A 7,325-nucleotide genomic window follows, 5' to 3' on the forward strand; every position below is an offset into this window, starting at 1 on the left:
GCCCAAAAAGTGGGCCCTGAAGAGGCCTGACCCTACTCTTTGTCAAGAGGACCACTTGCCCAGAGCCAGGGCCCCTTACCTGATGGTCCATCCCAGCAGGACCCAGATCTTTCTTAGAGCTACACCAAGACAGCTTCCCCACAAATAGCATTTCTTAAAACTTGTGTTCTTCCTACAAGGGTTTGCCCAGGTAAAGGTGAGAGTTCTGGTCCATTTTTCACATCCGACTGGTAATGTGCTCTCACGGTAACAAGGTTTGGGGGAGGCAAATCTCACACAGTGGCATGAAAACATGCATTGTACATAAGAACAGCCGAAGGATCCTGCTTTTGTTTGTTAATTTACGTCAAGTAGCACTGGGATTGGGGAATGGCAAATTACAATATTTTATAATTTGGAACTCCGGAAGGGAAAGTCCAAGATGTTTTGCAAGATAAAGTATGACATCCTGAGATTCCACCAACTTTAGGCTAAAAATTGAGTAGCTAAAAATTGAAGAGCTCAGCAGGCTTTTGACTGGCATTTTATGGGCTACAGTTGAGCAGTGCTTTACTAGGTTTTGCATGCCACCTTATTTAATATGGGAAAATTACCCTGAGATAAAGGAGCTACTCTCCTCCTTTATCATTTTACAGGTGATAAAATGGAGTCATGGGAGAGGTTCCCTAACTGTCCCCATTTCCCATATTTTGAAGTTGTCAGAATTAAAATAGACCCTCTTGGGTCAAGCTTCAACAAAACAATAATCAGGGAGGTGGTAAAGAGGTAATGTCACCTACATGTGCCTGATGACAAGAGCTGTTACAAGACACTGCCAGAACCATCCCCTTGCACAAAGCCGTCACAACCTTGCCCACAAAACACTTCTGCAAGAACAGTCCAACCACGCCCACCCAACCTCGGGTGACGCCACCCCTAGGATTCTTGATGAATATTGGCTTATTCATGCAATATTGACATTCTTCAAGCAATCTTCCTGGGGACTGAACCCAGAGGGCTTTTACCACTGAATCACATTCCCATTCCTTTTTATTTTTTATTAGGAGACTGAGTCTTAGTTACTAAGAGTCCCAACTAAGTGGCTGAGGCTGGCCTTGAACTTGCAATCCTCCTGTCTCTGAAATTACAGGCCTGCACCTCATGCTTTTATTGTACACATGGTTTATTAGCACGTGCATGTTCTCATTGCAATGTTTTCCCAGAATGAACTTCATCTTTGGAGAATCCCTCTGTGCTTGTCACTGCACTGGCTAAGTAGGAGAGCTGAAGGACTGCGTTGCTGGCCCACCTCTTATCTCTTAGCCAGGGTGGCATCTGTGCCTCATGAAAGAGCCTTCAGACTCAGGTGGGTGATGTAGCCTGCTTCTTCCACACTAAAATACTGCAAAATCAGTATCAAAATCAGCAGGCAATATCAAAAGTCATCCCAACTCACCCACAAACAATTCAGAGGATATAAATAACGAATTCAGACTTTGTCACATATTTGGGAGGTGACATGGGGCACACCTAGGCCACAAACAGTGATGTACTGGATGGTGTGCCAGATCATTGACCTGGCCGGTACTTTTTGTGCCTCTAATAACAAGAGTCCGGGGCTGAGCCTGTGGGGGAGATCACGTTTGCAGGGTGGGCAGACTGGGCACACAAACCAGAGGTGTCCCCTCCTCCTGACTGGCACTCAGTTAATGCTCATGGGCCCAGTTCTCACATCCACACAGAATCCCAGGCACCCCACCTGGCAGGGACTGTGGTTGTCCAGTGCCTGTGAGCAGCCCCAGGGAGGCCATGCAGGCAACTTGATGGACAGGGGAAGACACAGTGCCCACACTTGCCTTCAAAAAGGTGAGGCCTGTGCGTGAGCGAGGCACGTGAAACTGTTCACCAAGTGTCCTTCAGAGGTGCCAACAGGTGAACAACACAACTCACACTTCCCCTGAAGGACAGCTGGGGGTGTGCAAGGCTCCTTCATCAGAGAGGTCCCCCTTGCACTGGGAGCACCAGTGGAATTGCAATGCCAGCCTCCTTCATCCATTGCACACTGTGGTCTCGTGAGAAAGCTGCAGATCCAGTTCTGTTGGAGGAAATGGACAAAATGTGTCTGGAAAGGACCCCAAAGTCAGTATGACGTTGTTCTCCCATGGAACTGACTTTCACGGAAACTTCCAAAACAAATCTCCTGTTTGAAAAATAAATACCACAAAAGAAATAAAATTGTGTGTGTGTGTGTGTGTGTGTGCGCGCGCGCGCGCGTGCGTGCTCACGTATGCACAAATTTTCTGGTGAAATTCACTGGAAGAAATTAATTCTTCATGTTAAGTAGATTTCCCAAAGCGATCCCAGGTGTTACATAAACAAATTTACATCCTAAGAACCATGTCTTTATTTTAGAGTCTATAACAAAAAGTAAAATCGGTACATCCAACCTATGATATCAGGGGTGACCTAAAGTTTTCTTTACGAGTTCACATAAAAAGAATCAATTTCAGGTTAAAATGTAGGACAAATAAGGTTGAAGTGGAATGCTTTCATGGAAACGCTGGGAGCCATGGGACATCGGGAGGAAAGTGAAGCAGAGGTACCGTGAGGCCCGAGTACAGGAGTTCCAGAAAGTTCCATGTAGCAGGAGGCATCTCCCTCTGAGTGGAGCTTATCCAGTTTGAATGAATTATCACGAATCAGCCCAATGTCTATTAAAATACCCATTTGGAGGTTGGAAGGAAATTCATACTAAAAACTATTTGGAGACATTTTTAATCCTCACGATGTCATTTAAACCCTTTGGGGTGGACTTTTCTCCCTCCTCCACCACCAGAGGAGGAGGCCCTGAACTTCGGTCCACCTTTAGTACATCTTGGGGAAACCGTGGCAACTTCCGAGCCCAGCCAGGGTTCCGGAAGAGGGCTCTGTGTTTGGTGAGTAATGTCTGAGTCCATTGTCTGTTTCACTTTCCCCGGTTTTAGTTACAAATGATCAATTATAGCCCCAAAATATTAAATGGGAAATTTCAGAAATAGCAATTCCCCAGTCTTAAGACGGTGTGCCATTCCGAGCAGATGTTCTGGTGAACTCTCCCACTGTCCCACTCCTTCCCATCTGGGAGTGCAGGATGTTGTCACACGGCAGGAAAGGACGCGTATGGTAGCCACCTTCTTCCCCTGCCTGAGACGGAGCGCATCGTGTGCAAAATCATAAAACAACCTCTTTATCGATCTGCTTCATGGACCAAGACCCAGAATGACTTGGACAAAACAACTGTGCACCCTGCCCCCCACAATCAGGGCAGTGATGACTTTCTCCCCCTCTGGATCCGGTTAAGTTAAATAATTTTGTAAAAAGCCAAATGTTGGAATCATAGACCTGGAGGATCAAGAGTGTGTTGCTCCTGGGGAGCGGGGCTCTGCCTCGGCTGAGACACCCCTGGGCAGGAAGCACTCCCTGTGCAGGTTCTGGAGATGGTGTGGGGTACCCGCTGGCCTGGGGCCAGGCGGAGCAGGAGCAGTCCCCGTGCACAGCTGGGGGACAGCCAGGTTGGCTGCTGTCATCACCACAGACAGCACCAAGAGGCTGTGTGTTTGTTTAAAGGGGCCACACTCTCCGCTCTCACCCCACTCCACGAAGCATCAGCACTTTCTCGGGCCACGCTCTCTCTGCCACCTACCAAAGGGGTGGGTGGTCCCCAGGCTCCAGAGACCTGACCCCGCACACAGCTCTTCCTTTGTGTCACTTGGCTACTCCTCAGGCTTCTTAATTTATTGTCTTCCGATCATACACTCTACAGATTTCGGAATTTGCTTTTCATAATTCAATCTCATTTTCCATATTTTTTCTTTAATCCATATTTCAAGCCGATAATGATTGACTCGGGTATAGAAAAATCCAGGGAAGAAAGAGGCCCACATGCCACACTTTCTCGTGTGTATGTCACGCAGAGGGCAGGTGCTGCGTCCCGGGCCACCGGGTCAGAAGGCCACACTCTTTCCCGTCTCCCATTCCCTCAATGGGATTGCTCCCTCCCTTTCCGGCCCTGTACACACCCTGGAATGGAGCCACGACTACCCCTGGGAGCTGCTGTTCTATCATTGCAGAACCACAAGGGGAGGGTGAGCAGACAGGGTGAGCAGGAGGCAGGGAGGAGCCTGTGGTCCCAGCAGCCACACCTGTCCTACCTGGAGCACCTGGCCATGACTTGTGAGTGCAGGGCCTCATCACGTGTCCGCTGGCCTCTACTCCGTCCTAGTCTCTGTCACAGCCTACGGTGACAAGGCCTGTAAACCACAGAAATCTATTTCTCATAGTCATGGAGGCTGAGAATCCAAGACTGGGAGATCTGACGTTTGGTGAGCACCCACTTTCTCATCCACAGGTGGCATCTTCTGTGTCCTCACCTGGAAGAAGAGTGGGTGGTTCTGGGCCTTTTTATCCTTTTTCCCAGGGGTGCTTTACCACTGAGCTGCACCCCCAACTCATTTGATGTCTTATTTTGAGACAGGGTCTCCCTAAGTGGCTTAGGGTCTCTCCACATTGCTGAGGTTGGTATTGAACTTGCGATCCTCCTGCCTCAGCCTCCACCACACCACTGGAATTAGAGGCATGCACCACTGCGCTTGGCCTTGGGCCTTTCTCTAAAGGATACTAACTCCCCTCAGGAGGGATCTGCCCTATGACCTAATCACCTCCCGAGGCCCCGTTTTCTAACACCTTGTGGCTGAGGATTTCATCATGTGAACTTGGGGACATCACAGTCAGATCACAGGTCACAGCAACTAAGTGACAACAGCGCAGCTGCCCCAAGCAGCCCTGGGAGCAGAACGCTGCTCTGATGCTGGTGTCTTTCCATTCTGCTGTGTGGTTCTTTGGGGGAAAGGATAAGGTTAGGAGCCCCGTGTGGACGTCTCATCTCCTCTTTGTGTGTGAGTGGTTGTACCCAGGGTCACAAAATGTGCTGTTTTCCCAGATAATAATATTTGCTTTTTCCCCCATAAACATGTGGCCCTGGGAAGGCCATTCTGAGAGGACAGAAGGACTTTGGTAGAAGGGAAACAGGCCCTTTGGTCTGGGGTGGGTCCCTCCTCCCTTGGGCTGCCCCTTCCCCACAGGGTCTCTGTGAGGAAAGCTGGACACCCCTGCCCACTTCAGATTCTTTTGGGGTGGGGGTGTGGCTCTGGGTAGAGTACATGCTTGGTGTGCACCAGGCCCGGGTTCCACCCCTGCATTGCATAAGCAATCCTTTCCGAGGCCACTGAGGTGTGTCCCTCCACCGTCAGCTAGGAGACCGTGCACCCCCGTCAGCCGATCACAGCTCTTCAGGTTTTCCTATCATCGTTACAAACATCAGCACATTTCTCTCACTTGTTTTCCCATGAAAGGCACGTGTAGCAGCTTCCAGAATGAGCACAGAATACACACACCCTCCAAGGGTGCGGCAGAGAAGGAATTGACTTTCTTTGGAGAAAGAAACTCAGGTGAATTTTCCAATGGAAACTTGTCAAAGTAGTCAAATAGCAAATAAAGCAGATCACCACAGGAAACCAGAATGAGGCGCAGTAAAGACACAAATCCAGTGTTTCAGCATCTCCCAGCCACTGTCACACACAGCAATGACTGTTTCCTTCAATATGGGGATTCCAGAAAAGGGCCAAGCAGTGAGGTTTTCCCTGTCAGCTATGACGCTGCAGATGCCAGTTAGCACGTTCGTGGACCTGGGTTCCAATCCATTTCCACTGCGGTAGCAATCGGCATTTGGTGAAAAAGAACTCCCACCCTGTACTCAGACCCTGCCTGTCTGAATTTCATGAGCACCCAAAAGCTCAAGTCGTTTCTTCTTAGCAGAGCCAGGTCTCTATCCTGATTTTGCTTAACAGCAGAAACTCTTCAGGTACAGCATGTTCTGTGCTCGAGAACAAAGCAGCAGATAATGTTTTCTGGGTGCTTAGAAGTGGAACAGTTTCCTTCTGAGGACTTTACAAACATAATTCATAGTAATCCTAGCACAAGCAGCTGTCATTCACATTTTACAGATGAGGAAACCCAGGCGCTGGACGGGGAAGGAATTTGCTCACTGCTCCTCCCAGCAGGGTGGTATACTTTATCAGAGAATCACCGCAGAAAGGCAGCACTGTCAGCTATGGCTGAGTTTCCGGTAGACAGAAACTAATAAATAGGTATCTGCTCTCCACTGCACCTTGCACGTAAAGAGCTGGGGCTAATTTTATACCCGCATATACAGACTCCAGGAAGATTTGCCTTCCATCTTGGGCTCAGCTGGTTATCAGATCCTCTACAGGCCCTTGGGATTGTGTTTTGCCTGCAAAGCATAGACATTGAAAGGTTGAAGGACCGGTTCAATAAGGACTGTACACATGTTGCCTGGATTCAACACAGAATGTCCACGGAATCTCCTCTCTCTCCCCATCCCCTCTTGCTGAACTGCTTAGAAGTTAGTTATGGACATCATGACACCTTATAAACTCCTCTGCAAACATCTCCTTAAAAACAAAAGAAACAGATGGGGCCACTGTATTAATTAGGGAACCAATAGCATGTGTCACAGTAGTCGCTCCTTATCCACACAGGTGTCCGACACGTTGCAGGTCCCCCAGTGGGAGCTCAAAAATGCAACTGGTTCCAAATCCTATATACACTGTGCTTCTTTCCTATACAGCAGATCCTAAAGTTTACTTGATAAATTAGGCACAGCTGAAATGATTGGTAGTAAAACTGTCATAAAAGAAGAACCATTATAACCACGTACTGTGATGAAAGCTACGTGAATATGGTCTCTTCCTCTTTCTGAAATTCTGATGGTGTGCTCATCCTTCTTTATGTGATGATGGGAGATGATGTAACCACTCTGTGAGATGAGGTGAGGTGGATGACGTGGGCATCTTGACACAGTGTCAGGTTACTAGGCAACGGTTATATGAACACAGGTATTACATCACCAGGACAGTTGATCTCTGACGGACATGGCAACCAAGTGAGTAAGGGTCGGGTAGCCTATACAGCATGAGTACACTGGACAGAGGGACAATCTATGTCCCAGGGTGGGTGGAGGGGAATGGAATAAGATTTTATCATGCAATTTTAAATTTATGAGTTGTTGATTTCTGGAATTTTCTGTTTAATATTTTTGGACCAATATTTTTGGCTGAAACAACAGCAGGAAACTGAAACCTCAAATAATACGAGAGAGAGAGAGAGAGAGAGAGAGAGAGAGAGAGATATCTTAAGGGACTGGCAAGTCCACACTTGCAGGGCCAGCAGCAATCTGCAAATGTAGGTAAGAGTTGGTTTTGTAGAATTGAATATAAAATCCATAAGGC

The 7,325-nt window shown here is 48.1% G+C and overlaps 1 non-coding gene across 1 annotated transcript; it reads right to left on the minus strand.

Moving 5' to 3' along the window:
• Positions 1-220: 220 nt before the first annotated feature.
• On the minus strand, positions 221-322 carry LOC144370217 (small nucleolar RNA U13). The gene has a single exon (XR_013430116.1). It is a non-coding gene; the product is annotated as a small nucleolar RNA U13 (small nucleolar RNA).
• Between the last annotated feature and the right edge of the window lie 7,003 nt (positions 323-7,325).

Source organism: Ictidomys tridecemlineatus, chromosome 13 (assembly GCF_052094955.1).
Source record: "Ictidomys tridecemlineatus isolate mIctTri1 chromosome 13, mIctTri1.hap1, whole genome shotgun sequence".
Taxonomy (NCBI): Eukaryota; Metazoa; Chordata; class Mammalia; order Rodentia; family Sciuridae; genus Ictidomys; species Ictidomys tridecemlineatus.